Source organism: Apis cerana, linkage group LG6, assembly GCF_029169275.1.
Source record: "Apis cerana isolate GH-2021 linkage group LG6, AcerK_1.0, whole genome shotgun sequence".
NCBI classification, from domain to species: domain Eukaryota; kingdom Metazoa; phylum Arthropoda; class Insecta; order Hymenoptera; family Apidae; genus Apis; species Apis cerana.
The window spans coordinates 2,718,148-2,739,939 of NC_083857.1; the positions used below are offsets into that span (position 1 = coordinate 2,718,148).

Below are 21,792 nucleotides of genomic sequence, written 5' to 3' on the forward strand. Positions count from 1 at the left end.
GTAATCGGCTCGCCGCTTCCTCTTCCGTAACGCAGCTGTGTAGATGTTTGTAGATGTGCGATTGTTTTATTTTGAATGTGTGTATTATCGCATGTTGAAGAAGATTTAAGATGAATGAGCATCTTTCTTACATTCAAATAAATTATATGTATTCGTGAAACATATATGTATATCTTTCTTAAAGAATCGATTATATATCTTTAAAGAGGATAAAGTGGATAAAAGTTTGTATACAATAATGTCGATCGAGGTTTGTTTAAGTTATTGTTTAAGTATGATAGAAATTAAATTGTTTATAATTTATAAGAAATAAATTTCAATATTTTTATACATCGACTTTTGTATTTGTTTTGTTGATCTTTGAAATTGGATCTTTAAATCTTTAAATAAATATGTACAATAATATTCGTATATTATATGCATCTAATTATCGAAACTGTTTTAAAAATCAATTAAATATTTATCTTTATCATTATGTATTATATAAGAAAGAAAAAAGGAATTCGTTTATATTTGTTCATTTTTATACTGCGCAATATATCTATTGCTAATTATAAAATAAATTTGTAAATTTTAAAAAATTTTTAAATTTTAAAAATTTAAAAATTGGGACGTTACAAAATTTGAGAAAAAATTACACGTGTTCATAAATCACGAAGAACTTGGTAATAAGTTATGACGCGTTGAAACTGCACAAATTGATGCTATAAGTATTTCATTGCACTTTATTCCGGTTTTTATGGAAAATTTCGTAATAAGTGGGCGTAACGGAGGGCGTATTAAAATTTCAACTTTTTCCGCCTGCACAGTGATTATTTTAAAACTGCATCGTGATGGGAAATTTTACGAATTCTGCACGAAAAAAGTTCATTAAATATACGATTAAATAAAAAACGAAGAAGAGAATTATCAATTTATATATATGATATTTGTAATATTAAAAAATAGAAATTGATTTGTGATAAAAAATTCCGTGTATATTGTATAATTATAAGAAAATTAATACAAAAATATTTGATAAATCATTCAAGAGGGAAAAATTAATTATCTCGATTATTTGTTTAAAATAAAAAATTATAAAGCAATATTAAACAATTTTTAAAACACTCAATGAAAAATAGAATAGAAAAATTTTTTAATATTGTTTTTGCAATATTTTAAATTCAAAACAATTTATAATTAAACATAATCACGAATAATTACAGCACACCATGTTATATATTAACAATCAGCAAGTTGTTTATTGTATATGTATATTTTTAAGGCAAACTTAAATTACTTAAAACTTGAAAAATACGTACACGAGGTACACGTACACGTAATATTTTTTAAATACTTCATACTACAAATTGAAATCAAATTTTTTATTTCAATGTGTAGATCCGATTTTTCAGATATCCCAGGTACACGAATGCTGTATATTTCAAGTTGTAAAATAAAAATAAATTCTGAAAAAAACATCGCAAAATGAAAATATGAATATCGACGTATAAAGCTTAAATCGTTACATTTTAAAATTTGTAAGAATTTAATTTGAACAAAAGGATTAATCAAAAGCACACAATATCAAAATAATAACGATGATACAAATATTCTTCTTATTCTTCAAAAAATAAAATCTAGAATAAAATTAATTAAAAAAATTTTCAAGTAACGATCTCTCGATTACGTAAATTATCTATCATATATATACATATAAAAATAAGCAAAAAAATATATAATGTAATTTTCTTTCATATAAAAATTAATTTTCGCGAAAATTTACGTTTGAAAATTTGCTACATATATTCAATTTTTCACGAAAATAAGAACTTGAACGATACATTTTTATTCTACATTTTCTTTTTGTTTATTTCCACACGTAAAATAATCACTTTTTGATATTTCATTCGGTCAGCAATAGGCAATTTCAGGACGTAGTTAAAAATTTTTCAGATTTGCTTTATTTCGAAAATAAAGCCTCGTATGAAAAAGTTCTGTTTTATACTTTCGAATTATTTTTCCACGTAGAATCATTCTCTCTGCTCAGTTATGTACCACCAGTTACGGATATACTACGAACAAAACAAACGCGAACTACCGCGCGAAATATGAAAAACATCCCTTCTGTTCTTTTGTCCAGTTTCTGACACATGAAAATACCGAACGAACGCAGGAATCGAGACGCAACCGTTTCTTCCGTTTTCAATTCATTCGCGTTGACTATGCGTTTCTGTTTTTCAACGTGACACTTCTTCTCCCCCTATGCTATCATCACCTGTAAGAATCGTTTATTTTGGAAACAGCTTTGAAAATTATTACGTTTCGTGTGGTTTATTAAAAAATTTTCTTTGCAATTATTTATAGGAGAACGATTTGAAATTAGATGATAGTGAATGCCTAAGTGAATTAATTTTTCTTTTTAAAGTCGAAGAAAGTTTTGAAGATTAAAATTTTCTTCTTGTTTAAATATTCATGAAAGAATTATTATTCATAAATATTTATAGAATTTAAACAAAATGTATTTGATAAAAGTTTAAATTGAGAAAATTTTTTACGATAAATAAAATTTAAAATGTTATAGTTGATAAAATGTGAAAGTAATTTTTATATTTTTCCAGAAAAACTATTTACATAATGTTACAAATGATATTTGTAATTCTAACGTGGAAGAAAATTGAATGTTTAAATAAATTAATTGAAGAAGTTGTTTGGATCTCGTAATTGAAATTAGGCAAGAGTTTCAGTTACAAACATTTATAATACATAAGATCTGAACGAATTAACGATTTAAATTTCACTTTTTAAAAAAAGAAACGTATTACTACCCTGAAATTTTAAATTTTCACTGAAGTATAAGTGAAATCTAAAGTGTAGAATATTTCGGTTAAGTTGATGTTGACTCGTAGATTTATGATGTTTCATATTTATTTAGATAATGGAAGAAGGTAAGTACGTGCATTAACGAAATTCATTATCATAAATAATATGTAACCTGTTGAACTATGTACACGTCTGCGAAATATAGGTTGCGAAAAAGTTCAACAGCTTAACAAGTATTAGTTACAACGAAGATAAACCGCATCACATTAATTACTGTTGAACACGCAAACAAACAGTTAAGCAGTTGTTAACACATTATATATTATGCATGAAGAAATTATATAGTTATCATTACTCGATTATGAGTGCTCTTAATCACCGATACATGCGCGAAACATATGAAATCTATTACGAAAATGACAGAAAAATTAATATAGACGCTTCTCTTAGAAATGTTAAATATTTCGAAGCTGTCTTTTTTATAAATATTAGTAGTAGATATAAACAAATTCATTATACGAAGAACGAAATTCATTCTTATCCTAATTTCATTTGGAAAATTAATTTACAATAATCCGAGAATCATTATTTTGATTATTTTTCATTTCCAAAATGTCAAAAAGTAAAGTAAAATACCATTGTAACCAGACATCTTAGAAAGATTAAAATTATAACGTCAAAGCAAATTAATTCGTGTTATTTCATTTGGAAGAATCGTATTGGTTTCCTATTTTAATTCTTCTAGCAGATGCTTCGATTCAATCGAATCTTGTTCCAACAAACGGCACACGGATAAACAGCCTTTGTTTTCGCATTCTTTCGCTAGCCTTTGTCACCGTCTAGAAGGAACCAATACTATTTCCTCATCGAATCAGCCGAGTTACTCCCTAGGATCTACGGAGGATCTCGTATGTGCCGTACACGAGCAAAGGAAACAACGCAATATCTTTCTACGTGATTCTCCTTCTTCACCTGAGAAGTTGTTTTGTCGAAAAGTTTCGATTCGTTGAACTCCGCCTTTTAACCGCCAATGAATTGCTTTGATATCATAAACTTAAATTCAATTTTTCTAATGAAATCGTAATATTAAATTTGAAATTCATTTTTAACAAGATTGGAGATTTTTCGTTGTTTCTCGGTATTTTTCTTGGATGTTTTCGATTCAGAGGTGATAGTAAAAAAAAAAAAAAATATGGAGAATGGCAAAGGAAGATTTGCTATATATCTAATGTTATATGCTATATATCGAAGTTTTGTTTCTACATACCTTGATGTAGAATCTGATTTTAATAAATTCAAGAAAATTTGTGTAGTACGAAAAATACAATAATTCTCATAAAAATCATTAAATGTGTATTTAGAAAATTGACAAAAATTATTTCAAATTTAATGGATAATTACTTTAAAAATATTATTGAATTGTTATAATACTGGACGAAGCTTTTTAAATGTGAATAATGTAAGCAAAATAATAGTCGTTTTATAATTTTAAAATGAAATTAGAAATAAGAAATATATGGAATTAAGACAGTTTGCTAAAAAAGTCGAAAGATTAATTAATTAAAGCTTCATTAAAATATGTAAATAAACAAAAATTCAAGGTTATATCGTTGTAATATTACAATGCTGCTGGCCAATTTCCTTTCATTTTATATGCATTGGCCTGCATTATGCCAAAAGTGTTTCAAAATAATTACCATTTATTATTAACGTTTAATCTGTGCAACATTGGTCTCTGCCTACAACTCCACAATTTTCTATCGTGTTAATTCTAAACTCACTAATAAACCTACAATTTCAAACATGCAACAATCCAACAAAATGACACTATTTATAGCTTTAATTGTCAAAGTTACATATCTAAAATATATATATATCACATACGTACAAATTAAACATCATCATTGTTGCTAAAATCTGTTAACATTTATCCATTTAAAACATGGATGTATATATGTTCACATTTTCTCGAAAATTCTCCATTTGTTCAAACATAACCTATATTACGTAATAACGAACCATCGGTTCCATTTACGCGGGCATTAAGATTTAATAGGGAAACTTCGGTGCTGAACACAGTCAGAATTAGCAGGAAACGCGAGAATATCGCCGTTTTAAGCATCGTTTTCAGGATATTGCCTCCAGTGCGAAATTACCATGTCGAACAACAACGGAGTACGCATACAGAATGAAGTGGATCTGAAGGGTTGGTGGCGTGGTTAGGCTTTCTAGTGTGTTGGTGGGTACATGGCCGGTTTGTCAGCAGTTTTCGCATTAAAAGCGATTAGAGCTCATCGAGCTGTGATCTTAATTCCTGGTTAATTAAAGAAAGTGGAATCTGAATGAAATTGAAATACTGTTCTACTGCTCTAAATCTGCTTGAATAATATATCAATCGAATAATATAGTTTGACTTTCGTTCTCTGATTTGATATTAAATAGGATATTTTATAATTTTATATTGATAAAATTAATATTGATATATTAATTTCTTTAGAAGAGATATAATTTTTATAACGTCTTTATAAATACATTTCAGAGTGCAATAAATTTGAGAAATATAATCTAATAAAGGAATGAAGGGACATGAATTTAATAACGTAGAAATGTGAATGAATATGATGTATATTTTGAAACTTTTGAAGCATTAATTTAATATCTATCTAAAGGATAGATTAACATTTATAAAAAAAGAATAATAGAATTTAGTTAATTTCATATTTTTAAAATCCCTTGTCTAAAATAGAATTCTAGAATATACGAATGAATCAAGTGTTTCATAAAAAAAGAATCTCATAAACTATCTTTCTAATGAATTTACAAAATTTTTTTTTTCAAATTTAAATTTATCCTGAATTCAGTCCTTTAAGTTTCTCTTGATCCTTTAAGCCTTCAGTTATAAAAATTAATTAAATATTCGTTAATTATTCTGGCAATTAATCATTGTAACAATTTACAAATCATTAATTTGTTAATAAACACGAAGTTTACGTACACGCAATATTAACTATCATTGTCGTCCCCGATTCTGAGGAAGTTAGTTACAATACTGGCGGAACGTTAGTTTGCAAACAATGGACACAGCTTATGAACAGAATCCATGGCAAATTTAGGAGAAGCCATCCTTCATGGAGGTGTAAGCTACCTTATCGTTTACATATTGTCATGCAAATCTTCTTTGAGATTGGAAATTAAATTTTTGAGCATAAATATCGTTTAATACTATAGATATTAAAATTGTAAAAGAAGAAGAAGAAGAAGAAGAAAAAGAAGAAAAAAGGGAAACGAAACAAAGAAATCAATAATCTTTTATTCAATCGTTCAAATATTAAATTTATTTATCGTGATTCTAAAATTCATTTAAAATAATTGCAGAGAATATTTGTTTGGTACGTGTCAATGATTTATTAATTTCGATGGATTCTATTTTAAACATAATTATAGATGGTGCACAATCGTAATGCGAATATATAATAAATGTAAATTGATGCATCATTAAATTTACGAATATACATATGATATATAAGTCATTGTTATCATCGACATTGTATCACATTTAAATATTGGTGATAATTATTTTCCTTTCTCTGTCTCTCTCTCTCTCTCTCATCCTCTTTATAGGAAAAATAAAACGATATTACATAATAAAATTATATGCTTGTTGTTACATATGCTTGTATGTTTTAAAATTGACTTCCATCGTTAACTACTATTTACATCAAACAATTATTAGCGGTTCCATATGGCGTAAACAATAATTATTCATGCATATGTAATATGATACACATGAAACAAATAAATATCCGCAGCAAAAGTCGCAAAATCTTCAATAATAACTCTTTGCCATTTCAATAGGGAATTAATTTCAATAAATTGACTAGCATTAAATCTCTGCATTATTTTTAATAAAATTAATTTCAATCCTTAGTACAAAATTAATCGCATATTTCAATATTGTTTAAAAATTGTTTAAAAATTCCGTTCTGGTTCAATGTAAAATTATTTTCCTGAACAATTTTATCTATCATTTGCATATAATGAAAATATATAAAAATTTATATATGAAGTATGTTGAAGATTATATCAATCAAATAAATTTTAAAAAGACTTCGAAATCATTCCAACTAACAAACAAATTTCTCGACTAAATGATAGTGTCAACTAATGAAAGTATCGATGATTTCAAAATTATTATTTAGGAGATACTTTAAAAACATTTCAAAAATGAAGATTTTATTCAAATTTTTATTGAATTTTCAATTGAAATGGATTTAAATAAGAGATTAAATCAATAGATTCTTAAGTTTCCAAATTTCTAAAGTTTTACAATCTTTTGAAATAAATTTTTATATTTAATAAAAGAAATTGATACAACAAAATTCAACAAAAATTCAAAAATATCGCTCGAAATTAATTTTTCGAATCATATGAATTAATAAAAATCAATTTTATATGAAACATCTTGTAATACTATTATAACAAAAAATAAACAAAATATCTGAAAAATCTGCGCGCAACGTCAACACGCACGCATTAACTTCATCGATGAAAATGGACGAAAGCCACAGATTGGAAAAATTCATAACCGCAATCGAATAAATTCTGGAAAAGGAATCGAGAAATTTACCACTCTCCTCGATTTCTCATCTCCTCTTTTTCGTTCACACGCGGTCAGTCGAGGAGAAACTGCTCGTCGACAAAGCTGAAGACACTCGAGCAGTTACTGACGAGGATTGGACGCCGTTTTACAACCGAGAAGGAGAATTTCTAAGCAGCTTTAAAGCTTCTACGCTCGTGGAATATATCAGTTTTTCATTGTCGTGCCCTGGCAACCACGTGAAGCTCACGGTGTGCAGCAATTTTCTTTTCATTGCCATAGTCGAGGAGATATATGTATACCGACGAAATTATATGTAGGTCGAGTTGCTACTCGCACTTTTCACTTTCGCAAGCGAAAGAACGAATAGTTTCGATGAGAAATATTATTTTTTAAACGCGGTTTTACCGAGGATTAGTGGAATGTATTAAAATCAATATCGTGTATTATGAATTAATACGTAACTGATGAATATTGAATTTAAAGAATTAGGGGATGATTATTGCATTTTATGGAAATAATTTAACAATTTTCTTTTAACTGAACGTATTAAATAACAATCAACGTATAGTTATGCATTAAAAATTAGACGAGTGAAGAACGTTTTTATTTTTATCAAATATTATAAAAGAGAATATGCAATCCTTGAAGATTTTTGCTTCGATCAAATTACACTTTTTCTGCGATATTTATTTCGTTAATAATCTAGATTGAGATGCCCTTTTGAAGAAAGTTGATTACGTAAATATTTTCCATAAGGGATTTAAAAATTCGTAAAGGCCAGAAATTTGAAGGACGAAAAAAGAATCTAAGGAAAACTAGATATTCAACTGAAAAACCGTGCAAGAAGCTTATATTAATTTTTACGAGACACAAGAGGGGGAGTAAGAGGGGAAAATATACGAGTTTCGAGGAATACGATTTCTTCGTGCCGCTGAGCCGCTTTTTTCAAAGAGACGTATACAAATCAGTGGTGTTGCGGTAATTTTTGCAAAAATTGAATTTCGTATTTCGCCAGCGATGTAATCGTTTCGAAGCCTCATAACTTCTCCAGACAAGTCGAGGAAAGGGATATGCCTCTTCGTGAAATTATAACATGGTCTCCTTATTGTTAAAAACTTTTACGTACGAAACGTAAGAGTACGATTTCTATTCGCGTATATCTTGTAAAGTTTGATACTTTAAATCCAATAGTAAGATCCGATTGCTTCCGAACAATCTTCATAACTTTCGATAAAAATAAAAGGAAGAAAAAGAAAAAACTGTTAAGAGAGAAATGTGAAGAGTGTAAGATTTCAGTTACGACAAAAGTCTTCGGAGTAAGATGTATGTTAAACGCGACATAGTGAACAGAAGAAAGTGGTGAAGAGCCATTTCTGCTGCTCGTAACTTATAGTGACAAAAATGAATTATTTTCTCTAATAGATATAGTATCGTAGTACTTCGAACATTAAATATAAAGATTAACGTAATTTTTCTTCTCGACTATGAGATCCTTTGTAACAAGAAATTAAAAATATTTAATTATGGAATTTGAAATAGAAATATTCGAATAAAGTGGATAAAAATTGTTATTTTGTCGAAAAATATATTTACATCTCATATTTATTAACCTATTATTGGAAGATTATTCTACGATTAAATTGCCCATTACAATTTATTGAAACTTGTAACTTTAATTATGTAATATAACTTCATATATAATTATCTTATAATTATTTCACTAAGATGCATATACCGACTATGCATTATCACGTGAAATAACGAGATAAATATTACGAGAAAACATAATCCGTAAATTTTCATTTCATAAAATATATATTCGTAAAGATTATATTTCGTTTTAGAATATTATATTTAACATTGATTTCACGGGATATTTTATTCAAGTTTTTACTTTTAATTCCAATTATGTAACAATAAGCTCGATATAAAACAGAATAAAACGAAACGAAATAAAAATGGAAACAAACTTGTCGGCATTAAAAAAAAAAAGAAAAAAGAAAAAAAGAACGAAATTGAAAAAGACATTTACACGCGGAATTCAACGATCCCAGTTCGAGAAACCATGGATTGGTCGGAAAGGGTGGTGCAATTTTCGCGAGTGCTTCGTTGGAATTTCTTTCTCGTATTGACTGCCACAACATTCACGTGCTTCGCACGACAGCAGTTAAATCTATATTTTGTTTCCTGTTAAGTCGCTCGATCGTATTTCTATCTCGTTTTTCTCTTCCATTTCAGCATCCCTATCCTACATATTTTATTTTCTTTATTATCTTTTACTCTCTCCTCTTTATCTGACTCTCTTTCCTTTTCGAATTTCTTTTATTTATTTAATACTCTTTCTTTACGATCTACAAAGAACGAATGAAAAATTATTGAATTATCTTTAACTAATACGATTTCCGTTTTTAGAATTGTTAAGAAAATTTTTAATTCAAACTTCGTTAAAATTTACTTCCAAAAAAAGGAATGAATTAAAATTTTAAATCATTTTTTTATTTGATTTTATTTAAATCAGTGTTTAAGGGAAATTTTCCGTTTGAACTGTTTCAAGTTATGAAATTTTAAAAATTTCTTGTTTGATAAATATTGCATGCCATAAATAATAATTTTCATAATTTTGACATACAATGTCAAGTAGTTTTCTTTAGCTTCAAAATAAATTAAATCCAAAAACAATATTTTCCATAATAAAGTTACGAATATTTAAAAGAACGTCTACATTTTTAAAATCTACGATATATGACTGTATAGTGAAAATTAATAATTTAATTCACAATAATTAATATTCGAGAGAAATCATTTAAATAAAAAGAAAGAATGTAGACATATCTTTTTATTATCCATATTTACGTACATATATAATTATATAGAAAAATAAATAAGAAATATGTATGTGAATAATCACTTATTTAATCGTAGCTGCACGTGAATACCCATTATATCGTTTTTGTTATTTATTTACATGGACAAATAAATATATTCCACAATACGCGTTCTTGTTCGTGGCAACAGTACGAAAACAACGAATTCTTAAGGGAAACATCCAATTCAGCACGTACCGTATAAAATGGGAGAGATTGTACGTGTTTCGAGATTCTACAGCTCCCTAATGATAGAAAGATATTATTTTACGAACAACACAAATGTCGGCCGTACGATTATTTATGATTAAAGTGTTACAGTGTTCTTCAATCTTTTTTGAATTACAACTTCTTTTTATAATATTTAAATAACTTATTATCTTCTACTCTTGTAATAACAGGATTGCAAGTGTAATTATTATTAAAATAAATAAGTACTAAAAAAGTTACTTAATATTATTGAAAATGGATAAAAATTAAGATGCTTAAGATTTCTTGTTGTTAGATGAGCTAAATTTTGAGTATATAATCTATTGAAATGAAATTTCTAATAAAATTTAAAAAGATTAGTTATTGTTTCGACATAGAGTTTGAGATGAATAATATTATAATATTTTTCAAATTAATATTGCAAAAGTATGCCTGAGTATATTGATAAAAAGATTTTTTTCTCAAAGTTTATAATAAATAACGTTAATTTGTCGAGAAACGATTAAAGATTCGAGATTTTAACAATCGATTAGACGTGCATAAGTTGCTATAAATTTAGAACGAAGGAGACGATATCTCTGATACGAACTGTCAAGTTAAAATCTACACTTGCATGCTTCGTGCCTACCTTTCTTTTCAAATTTTCATGTTCACCTCATTTTGGAGAAAACTAGGCTCTGCTTTGGGAGTACGTCACGTAGACTCATCAATTCTTTCAAGCACTCACGAATCACGAAATCGTGATTTTCATTTCAACTTCTACTAACTTGAATTTTTCATATACTTTTTTCTCGTCCCTCTTTTTCTCTTTTTTCTTAGGACAAATTTTGCAGATGAATGTAGAGTTTCATCTCAATTTTTACTACTTCATATTCTACTATTTTTGAACGAAAAGTCAAAGGATACTTAAAAACAATAGAAACAATATCGTTGTCAAAGTGGATTATAAAATAGAAAAATAATGTATCGAATCGCATTTTCTTTTGCGACATCGAATTTTTAATATTTCTCTAATCATTTTTATTCTCACTTTAATAAATAAAACAAGCATTTGCTACAGAATAATGTCCAACTACGAATCAATGCATCTTATATCACTCGCAATTCATTCATGACTATCTTAAAATTTCTTTCCAACTTTGAGAAATCTGGGATAGGTTTCAGAAGATAGCACGAAAGATATCTGTAATTCATTCAAGATCTTCTTAAAGTCTCTTCGGGATTTTGAAAATCTGGAATGAATTTCAGATGATAGTACGTAAGTTCTACGACCTCAATTCATTCTACGTATTCCTGAAATCTATCTAGAGTTGGAAAATCTAAATCGGATTTTATTTATTTCGTTTTCGAATTTTGTATTAAATTAATTTTAATATTCAATTTTATAATAAATAACATTTAAAATATTCTTTGTAATATATTATATATACTATGATATACCATGCATAAATATATTAAGTGTCTAAATGAGTTTTCTTCATAAACTATCATGTATAATAAAAAACATTCTCTACTAATCACAAGACAAAACACAATCTCTCATAATAAATAAATTATTCTACAGACAAAGTGCATGGACTGAAAATATCACTACTGTTACTTTTTTATAATAAAATTTTTACACGAAATATTGAAACGATTTGATCTTTTAATTTTTGTTTTTCAGTATCCAAAAATCTTTACAATTTCTTCAGAAGGAAAATTTGATAAATTAACGTAACAGAATGAAGTCAGTATCACGTTGGATATACATAAAACTTATTATTCCAATTTTTCGAATTGATTTTCATCAGTAGCAATCAATGATAATACAATCAACTTACAATCATCATGAAATAAAATTCTCTCTCTCTCTGCTTTGTTTATTTCACGCGCAAATCCACTAATCCAAAACTCATAACGAACTGCTTAACTCGATTGAATCTTGCAATTCAAACCTAACAATTCGTCGATGGCGCATTGGCGAACAATCGAATGAAGAAATTCGTTCGAAACCCGTCAATCATTATATCTTATGGCAGTTGGGCCGCAAAGCACGTTTTACTATGCGCGTGGCGTAAATCGGGAACAGGTTGCAGTTTGAACTCGCCTCTGGCACCGGCCTGTTTTCAGCATTTCGGTCAGTTGCCAGTGGCGTGCAAACGGTCTGCAATTAGCCCGCTTTCTAATTTGGTTCTGGCTGCCTACCACCGATCTGACGATCAAATCACGTGACTCCCCCCTGGTTACGAGTCGAAGTTTAAACCAAGTAACTCGATAGCTCGAAGCGTGCTGTTACAAAAATGTTTTGCGATTTCGTTCAGCCTCGTGTATGCACGCTCGAATCCCGTTTCTCTTCATTTTCTTCATTCTCTGTATCTTTTTTTTTTGCTACTCTAACTTAATTTTCCGGTAATAGCTGCAGGACATTTTGTAGAATTGCAATAAGTGTGGCGTACAATAATATCTTAAGAAAAAAAGTAATAATCCTTTGAAACTTTCTTAAAATTGGATCGTTTGATTCTTTTTCTTTTTTTGAGATGTTAAAAAGTTTAGCAGGTAATGCGGTAGAATGAAAATTGTTTAAAATTGCTGTTGGAATTGCGAGGAAGAAAGTAAAGATCCGGGATTTTCTTTTCTGAGCCTATAATGAAAATTTTAAATATTTACATTTTATAGATTTAATTAAAGAATGTATGGTTTTTATTTTAAAGGATGTGCGAATATTTTTGTCCAATTGTAGAATCAAATTCATTCATTTCATGGTTTTTCGAATAAAACAAGTTCGACAAAAATTTTCAAATTACATTAAAATTGGTTCCGGATTAAATACAAGTGAACACTATCGATATAGGTGATTCGTATGAAAATAGAAAATGTAGAATAAATTTGTTTCATGTGAGAACTAGTCTTGGAAAAAATTAAATTTAAAAATTCACCGATTACTCCACTGATTGTATGTGTTCAATCTCGATTTTTGTTGCCTCAATCAAAAAACTAATCAAAACTTAAACGATAAAATTTTATTCTACATTTTTTTTCTTATTTTTACATATAGAATATCAAATTCATTCCTATCTAATCGATAATAAGTAATTTCAGTTCTAGTTGAAATTTTTTCAAATTTATCTTACTCGAAAATGAAAGTTTCGAATAAAAAAATTTTATTTCATTTTTGAATTTTATCTTCGATTTATTTTTTCACATAGAATCACATTCTATCTGGTTATACCACTGGTTATATATCATCTTGTACGTGTATATGATATATAATTCGAAGGTAATTATAGTTCTGTTCAGGCAAAATCAGTTCATCAGATCTCAAACTGTCTAGCAACGATAGACATAACCTAGAATAATATACCATTTGTTGTCTAGACAAATTTAACTTAGCCTAACCTAACGTAATCCACAATTATTTCTTCACTTATCAAGATATATCTTTTATCTGGTATTTATATAATATATTTTATCTAAACAAATATTAACTTGATTCAGATATTGTTTAAAATCGTTGCAATTTAAATTTCTGAATAAAATACAATTGAATGGAATACAATTTTTTTCATCTAATATTTAAATAAAATTATTCATCTGAAATATGCTTTTAAATATGTATACACATATATCACGAATGTATGACGAAAATAATTAATTTTTACACATATTATCTTATTAAAATCAGGAATAAAATATTTAAAATTTAAAATTTAGGACGCTTAACGATTAATAATTCACTGAAATAAGAATTTTTGAAACATATTAATACGATTTAATATTAGAACAAAATTCAGATATTAAAGATTTATTTTTGCACATATTAAAAATACACAAGTGCTTCAGATAAAATTAACCTTTAATCGCAACACTTTAAAAATAGCATCAAAATCTTCACAATCTATTTCAATTGGAAAGCAATATTAATAAAGAAAGTTCAACTACTATTTTATAATTATTTTTCTCTCCACTATTTATTAAACGGCACACTAGAATGATATGAGTTTACATCAAGAATCTTTGCAATCCTCACTTAAAATGTTCACACATAACATTTTGGCATACATGATAACAAAAATGAATATCCTATTAGATCAATATCACTTATGATTAATCCTCGATCGATTTAGAAACGAACTCAAAACTCAGAACGAGGAGAGCCGTTCCCTCTGATCGAAGTAATTTAAAATTCTTTAATCCAGACTCAGAGGAATGGTCCGTTGGAAGGTTTATTTCGGAGGGAGGTAAACTTCATTCCCAAGGACCGTTTGTTTCTCGAGGACAACAGGCTCGCGCGGCTCGATCGTGATTTCTTACCTGAACATTGAAGTTTTACGGAGCGTGAACGAAATACATAGGAGAATCTAAATGGAACGGCGTGGATCTCGTCGTGAGAGCCGATATTACGGATTCTCTTACGGATTCTTGAATCACTGGCTGCCGCGAGAGCCACTGAATGAAGAGGATTTCCATCCGCGTGGCGAGGGATTATCGAGAGACGATGAAGAAGGCGAAAGAGGAAGTGTTGCATTCGATCGTAGGAAAAAAGAAAAGAAAAAAGATAGAGACTTTTAAACTTTCGAGTTATTCGAATGTTCGAGTATTATGATTTCGTTGAATTGGCATGTTTTCGAAAACGATAAATTATATATTGGGAGGGGAAAAAGAAACAAAAGTATTTTTATTCCGATTAGGAGAAAATTAATTTCTTTTATCGTTAAGCAAAACAAGAAATATTTAATTAGAAAATACTTTGCTTATTCTTAATTGGTACAGGATTAATTTCGAAAATGTGTCGAATTCAATTCCGAATTAATACTCAAATTTTGTTTTTACAAAAATTAATCGTATTTATCCTATCATAATTCCTAATAATATATATTTTTTTCAATAAAGATTAATAATAATTCTCTTTATATTAATAGATAGATTTATTTTATTTAATTAAAGTTTTTCAGGAATAATTGATAACAATGGATGATAATTTACAAGAATAATATTGAAAGATCCATTAATTTGTATTGCAAATAAACAATATGATTTAAAACGGTAATAATAATTTATAGATTAATGTCCATAACTTTGGCTTCAGTATAACAAAATAAGATATAACATATATATCAGTTTCGCAATTTTTAGATAACGATATAAATAATTTAAATTTTAATGGGTAATAAAATATTTTTAAATAAAAATTCTTCTAAATTGTAAAAACAACCTAGATAACGGTCCAAATATCAATAAATAATAGGATTTTTTCCGAACATGTTTATACGTAAAAATCAAGTAAAGATAAAAATAAAGGATATACAAAATCCACGAATTATTATTTCGTTTTTTAATTTTTCGTGAAATTGAAATATAAAACATTTACTCGCTTAATCAATATGATCTTACATTCAAAATCGTCCGTGTCGTTGTTATTAAAAACTCATTGACTCATTTTTCACACTTTCAATCATCAAACCAAATTGAACGCGAACCTTAATAATAATCCACGTCAAAGCGAATATTTTTATGAAAGTCTCACGCGAATTTGCTATAACGTTTATGACACAAACGATCGTGATCCTGGAAACGTAAAACAAGCCTAGGTAGTATTTACTAGGTGTTTTTATCTCTCCTATGAATTTCGCGGAATTAAATTAAAGTGCGAACTCTTTCAGCATAACGACCATGGAGTGAAACGAGGTCTATGCATTATCACTCCCATGGGTAGGTGGATATAGAATATTTCTTTTCCTTTTCTTTTTTTTCTTTTTCTTTTTCTTTTTTTCTTTACGATTAGCAGGCAACGTAATGACGCCACGTTCCGTCAAAGATTTTTACATCTCGAAAGAACGGTCGATTACCATAAACTCGAGCAATCGTGAAAATTCGTGCTCAGCTTTGGGCAAGGGGAATATAAATAGCGGTAGCTTCTTTGAGTGAAAATACTGAGACAAAATTTATTCATGAAGTAATATTTTCGAGAATGATGATTTCACCTATACACGTGTGTATTCAAAAGAATATATTTAAATATTGTTTTCAAGGTCGTTATTGAGGATGCTTGCTGCAAATCATTCTTCGTAATTTTCGAATATTCCTCTTATCGATTTTCACGAACCGAACCTTTCCTCAAATTCTCCAGTAACCCTTTTTCATTAACTTAAATACCCCTTCGTTTTTCCAATACTCTCGCTCCGAGTCACGAGAGAATTCCTTTCTCTCTTCCTTCCAAAACTTTTTCCCCGAGTATCGTTTCTGAGATTTTTTAAAAGCCATCGAAGAAATAAAAAAAACAAAAATGAAGGAGCAATCGATCGTGATCGATTCAGGGATCAATTTCACCGCCTTACACTTCGAGGAGTCGCACGAGGGTTGAAGATTAACGAGGTTCAGGGATGATTCTCAGAGGGGATCGAAGGTAGATTCGGGGGTTGGGATGCAACGCGGATGTCACATGCTAATCGAACATCATCCAAGCGACCGCGATTGCGGTTTCCGGCGCGAGGTAGAGACGATTTCGCACGGTTAGATTTCGCTCGTACCATCTGAATATCAATTATTTCTCAGTTGTTATCGTCGTTGCCCGCTATTTTAAGACGAATTAAAATAAAAAGAAAAACAATCGCAATCGTCAAACATTGGAATCTCGGTTAAAAAGGTTCCATTAAAAGATTAAAATTTTAAAAGGGATGATAATATGGTAATTGTGATATTCGTTCGAACGGGGAAAGAGAAGAGGGATGAATATTTTATTAAGTGGATTTTCTTTTTTTTTTTTTCGTTATGTTATGTAAATTTTATCAAATTTTCTCTTAATTTACAGTAAAATGTAAATTAAATTTACTGCGCAATATGTCAGCCATTTTCAAGAATGAATTTTTTAAATATCAGTGGAAGGAATGTCATTGTGTATTTTTAATTCGATGTATCAGAAGAATTCTTAGGTTTGCGGAGATTCATTCTTCTCCTCGATAAATCAGAAACTCGTTCATCAACTATGAATTTAAATATCGTAGGTTAATATAGCTTCCGCGATAAAATAATCGTAATATGTTAATACAAGATAAAAGAATATGATATAAATAGAAAAATAATGTATGGAAAATAGATAATATAAATGTAGTAGATATAAATAACAAACGAAAAGTATTAATTATTATATATCTTCATTAAAATAGAAATAATTAATAAGATCAAATAATTTATGCTTTCAAACTTTTTATCGCAATCGATGGTATTAATATAGAAATGCAAGTTCAAAAAATATTCAACAATCGATTTCGGAATACATATAATCGCCATAAATTTTCGGAATATTTTTTAAATTTTTATTACACCGACTCCGATAAAAAAACTTAACCTTCGGTATTTTTTTCGTTTTTTCCCGGACAAGTTGCAATTTTTTTCAAAACTTTTTTTACAACTCGAGTTATTTTAAGTCTAATTTTAACCAAGTTATCGTGTTTTTTCGACTTGCCAATATTGTTTTATGTGCGCACAGTCGAAGTGCAGAAAGATGCCAAAATAATAGAGCCTAGAAAATAAATGAGAATTCGAATAAGCGAATCGTAAAACTTTAAGCGAGTAACCGGAGACTCTTGGAATCGCATTTATCAGAGATTATCGTTTAACTTCTGAATACGTTTATCTTCTATTTACTTTCAAACCATTCATAATGTTCCCGTGATTTCATTCTTCCCTTCCAATTCCAAATTTAACAATTCGACTTAACAATTGGACTCGCCACAAAAAAAGATCAATCAAGGGATGAATTACAATCCGAAGATTGGCATGATCGGCACGAATGGGTCGGGTCGATTAACGAAATTCATGCTGCTTCGTTCGCCGCTGCAAAAACTTTATAACAGGGATTATTCACAGTGTATATCGAATCTTCAAAACGATTTATGGCCACCGGTAAATTATGGCCTCACTAAATCCTGCTTTGTCAATATACATACACGGGAGACACAGACAGATCGGAGCCATTGTCGTTCTTGCGGTGTAATATCTATTGCTTCAGAGATAGTTTCATTCGATATTCATCGATATGTAAACAGTTAAACGTGGTGACGTGGTGGTCGATGAATTCGGTGCATTTCTTATTTATCAAGACGAAAGTGATAAAAATTTATATTTTAGATCGTACTGATAAAATTTTTTATTTATTTTTGTTAAATAATGATTTTAATTTTCAAGAAAAGTTTATTGGATATTTTTATAAAAAAGATTTTCAAGAAATTTCGATTCTAATATGATTTGCTGTATAGCATTTGCTATAATCCGCAGAGAATAGCGAAACCTACCCCTTGCTGATATAAGGTTTCACTTTATACAATGATATCAATAATATCAAAATAAATATTACAGTATACAAACAGTTTTCATCAACCTTTTTTCTTCATTTCTATTAATATCTTGATAACGGCTGCATATTTGGATTTTATCGAGACAAAAATACGTGTATACAAATACAAAAAGAATCCTTTTATTTTTACATTGCCTCTAATTCAATCCTAACCTAACATTCGAAAGTGAATAGAATTTTTTGACCTTCCAATATTTTTCGTATTGGATTTTTATTATTCATATTCATTTTATACAAATTTCAAACAATTTCCATCGAATATTTAATTATATAATTATATCGTATTAATAATATATCTGAAATACACAAATTTGCACGTGTAATTCTACTTCAGAATTCCAACAACGCAAGAAAATAATGGAACGTAATAATCATTCGATCGAAATCCACGAAGTCAAGTTGTATTACTACAATCGCGGCTCTCCATCATCCTAAGCTCGCCACAAGCTCATGAAACGCCGATTCCTCCCCTCGAAAAAAGGAAAAAAAGAAATTCATCCGAATGACAAACGCGCCGCGGCAGGTGGCGCGGGGGTGGAGGATTGGGATCGAGAGCGATTTACCGCTGCCCTGTCGGATTTACAGCGCTCTAAATCGCATTGGGCCGATTCGGCCGAGGATCGGGCCGGAAAATAATAGTTTCAGATAATTTTATCCCCCTAACTCGGCGAAATATCATTGCGGCCCAGGGACGCAACGCGTGCTTCCAGACTCCGGCTTAACTGCATCTGCTACCGCGAAACAAACTGAATACTAATAACCCATCCTACGGTGCCATCATATTACAACATCGAGTGCCAACTGCGTTCGCTCCTTTCGTCTGTACAGGGTGTTTTGCAAAGCATGGTTGAGAAGTGCGGAGAAAAATTTGAATGAAAGTCGATCATTTTAATTTATCTGTCAATTTCTAATCTAACTTAATTTACACTTTTTGAAACCTAATTGCACTTATACTTTATACTTTTGGTTTATGTACAGATATATTTTTAACATTATAGCAAGACACTTTATCTATATATATATTTTTCCATCGAATTATAAGAATCATCGAGACTATGAATGAACTCAATCATAAGATCAACAATTAACAAAAGATCTTTGTGCAAAATTATTCGATATAACCTCAAATATACACCCTGTATATCGTTATAAATGCTCACTCTCAAGTGTACATACCATGTCTCGTTCCGTTGAATTCAATATCGAGCCAGGTTGCACCAGCCACTCGTGACACGTCGATGCTAGCTGCCGAATTAATTTCATACGTAACTGCGCGATACGTTGCGGCCGCTTAGCGAATACGTGATTGGAACGGTGTCTTCTGTTCACTGCCGCCTCTCGAAATTGGCCGATTATCGATAGAAATTTCGATCACCTGTTCGCGATTTCGACCGCGGCATTTCGGCCCGGAAGTCGTATTGCCGAGTCGTTTGGGTTTCGCGGAAACTGGCGCCCGTTTGATCCCGTTTGAACGCGTTTTTGGAAGTTTATTCGGGGACAGGGGTCTCTCGTGAACGGGAACAGTTTGAAAGCACGAGCAAATAGGTTGGCGGTGTTATTTCGTGCGGGGGAAAGCAGAGGAGGAGAGAGGGTAATGCGATTATTGATTGGGATAATTATACGATATTTGTATTTCTGCCTGTATTTTCGTTTCCCCTCTGAAATGTTTCTCTTGCGTGATTTATTCGATTGAAATTTAGTTTGATTGAATCCGTGTTGCGAGAATCCATTTTTACTCGTTTTCTCTTCTTACGATTACGATTCAAATGATAGCAAAAATTCTTTCGATGATTTCTAACTTTTATTTTACGCGACTTTTCTTTTTTTTAATATAATTGTATTAAATTAACATTAAGTGGATTACTAATTAATATAACATTTCTTATGATCCACAAAAATACAATAATCGCGTCTTTAAATTTTTCTTAAAAATAATCTGTACGTTCTCGAATCAGAAAATCACAAATCTTTTTTATCACTGATAAGAACGAAAAGTTACTTGTAATATTGATGCAGCATCGTGCATTGATCTTAATATATATCGAAGACCTAACCTAACTTTGAGAAATTGATCAATCGATCGAAGTTTGCATCTGCTATACTCTTGATTTCTCGCGGTTTCTAGTGAAGGCGCGGGATAATTTTGACGACGAGGTTAATGGGATATCGTTTAATTATCATTTATGCGGCTCGTCTCTCAATTATGCGGTGGTTAACCGCTCGATGGGATTAGAAACGAATCGTTCTTCATTGATCGAATAAATGTTACCACACACACTTGCTTAATTTAATCACGTCGCGTCGTGTAAAATCGCCATACTCGCCGTTTAAATTATATCGTTCGTGTCGCTTTCATTTTGCAATTAATCTCAGCCAAATAAACCAAGTGGCTGATTAAGCACCGTCGGTGATATATTATCTTATATATCGCTAATACCTCTTTATTCACAATGATTTGGTTTAAACCGTATTATAGATCAAGCAATTTAAACTAAGAGTAATTTTTTTTTAAATTTAGGGCTATCGTTAATATTATCTTGATGAAAAATGAGGATTGAATTTTTTTCAATCAACTCGATCAACCTAGAATTTTTAAAAAGTAACATCGAAAAGTTAGATATGTGAATCTCTTATTAAACTTAGCAAGAAAGATACTTATAAAATGAATTTCACTTCATCCATTGTGAACATATAAAATTAGCCTTCTTATAAATTGTATATATAACACAGCTTTTCATTGCGTCGAAAGGAAGGATCTCGTTTCAAACATGTACGAGTCGTTTATACAAAATAGGAGAAACAACTCGATATCGATAACCATCGCTTCATAACTTTTTTCATTGCTCTCACTTACCATGTTACGAGATAGAAAATAATTTGTTCGAACTTTTCCTCCCATTCCCCAGGTGGTCACGACGAAATCGCTTACCTGGAACAGAAAACGCGAAATTTCCCATTAACGTCTTTTCTCTGATATCTGG

At 29.7% G+C, this 21,792-nt stretch overlaps 1 protein-coding gene across 6 annotated transcripts in view; it reads right to left on the reverse strand.

The window, feature by feature from the left end:
* LOC107993497 (lachesin) overlaps nucleotides 1-21,792 on the reverse strand; it is a 405,235-nt gene that overhangs the window by 227,987 nt on the left and 155,456 nt on the right. The window contains exon 1 of one of the 6 annotated variants that reach the window (XM_017049941.3): nucleotides 21,666-21,689. The exons of the other annotated variants lie outside the window; for them this stretch is intronic. The gene's annotated coding sequence lies outside the window, so the exon portion shown is untranslated. Of the gene's footprint in view, nucleotides 1-21,665; nucleotides 21,690-21,792 lie in introns of those variants that run through there. 6 annotated transcript variants of the gene reach the window in all.